Source organism: Urocitellus parryii, chromosome 6, assembly GCF_045843805.1.
Source record: "Urocitellus parryii isolate mUroPar1 chromosome 6, mUroPar1.hap1, whole genome shotgun sequence".
NCBI classification, from domain to species: domain Eukaryota; kingdom Metazoa; phylum Chordata; class Mammalia; order Rodentia; family Sciuridae; genus Urocitellus; species Urocitellus parryii.
Genome location: NC_135536.1, coordinates 55,845,266 through 55,846,901, shown reverse-complemented (window position 1 = coordinate 55,846,901; position 1,636 = coordinate 55,845,266).

The window sequence follows — 1,636 nt, the reverse complement described above, 5'->3', positions numbered from 1 at the left end:
AGCATATCTTTAGGGACTGCAATCTCTTCAAAAGAACAACTTTTTTGACCCCAGTTTTACAAGCACTTTTCTGGTCAAACTGTAAAAGTTAGAACTTCTTTAGATCTCTTTCCTGCTCCTTATTCTCACAGTAAACCTGGCTAAAATCTGCCAGCAGTTTCCATGCTACTGATTGAAATTTGTTGTCCTCAAATTTCTTCTGCCAGGTTAATTAATACATCACCTTTAAATTCAGCCTCACACAAAGTCTCAGGTTATGGGCAAAATGTAGCCAAGTTCTTTGCCAGAATATAAGTGGCCTCTACTCTAATTTCCAATGCTGTCCTCATTTCCTCTGAAACCTCATAAGTAAAATCTGCACTTCTGTCACCATTCTGGTCTTCTGAACTCCCCCCACTGGAATCACCCTTTAAGCTCAGCTTACATTATAAAGCTTTTTCCAGCCTGCATGTACAAACTTTTCAAAATTTCTCCCTCCAAACAGTTCCGAAGGCTTCTGAGTCAAACGGTCAGGTTAGTTATGGCAACAACCCCACTTCTTGGAACCAGTTTCTGTTTTAGTTAGCTTTTGCATTTCTGTGACCAAAAGAGCAACTTAGTGGAGTAACTTAGAGGGGGCTCATGGCTTCAGAGGTCCATGGATGGCTGACTCCTTTGATCTGGAACCAAGGTGAAGCAGCACATCATGGGAGAAAAGTCCAGCAGAGAAAAGCTGCTCAACTTATGGTGTGGTCAGGAAGCAAAGGGAGAGGAAGGACCACAGGAAGAAAAACCCTTCCAGGGAATACCCACAATGACCCATCTCCTCCAGCCACTGCACTACATGCCTAGTTACCACCCAGACCTTTCGAATGAGTATGAAATGATTAGGTTATAGCTTTCACAACCCAATCATTTCACTTTAGAGTATTCCTGCATTAACAGGAGTTTTGTGGAACACCTCATACCCAAACCATAACAGCATTTTTTCATGGGTTTATATGCCATCTGAATTTCTTTTAGAGTCTAATCAGATCTTCATTTCATTTTTTACAAAAAGTGGATTGCTTATTTTCTTAAATTTTGAAAGTTTTAAAAAATATATCCTGGATACAAGGCCTTTGTCAGATAAATGCTTTGTAAATATTGTCTCCCAGTATGTAGTTTGTCTTTTCATTCTCTTAACAGTGTGTTTTGAAGAGAAGTTAAATTTTTTTTTTTTTTTTTTGTGTGTGTGTGTGTGTATGGTGTTAGGGATTGAACCCAGCGCCTTGTGCATGTAAGGCAAGTGCTCTAACAATTGATCTATATCCCCAGCCCAATTTTAAATTTTAATGAGGTCCAATTTATTATTTTATGGACCATGTTCTTAGTTTATCTCTAAGAAATATTTGCTTACTAAAATTACAAAGACTTCTTTCTGTGTTTTAGACTGTACATAGGTTTATGATTTACTTTTTTTAAAAAATATTTTTTTAAGTTGTATTTGGTTACAATTTATTTATTTTTATGTGGTGCTGAGGATCAAACCTAGTGCCTTGCACATGCTAGGTGAGTACTCTATCACTGAGCCACATCCCCAGCCTTTATTATTTACTTTGAATTAACTTTTGTACATGATTTGAAGCATGGATTCAAGTTTATATTTGTTGCAAAT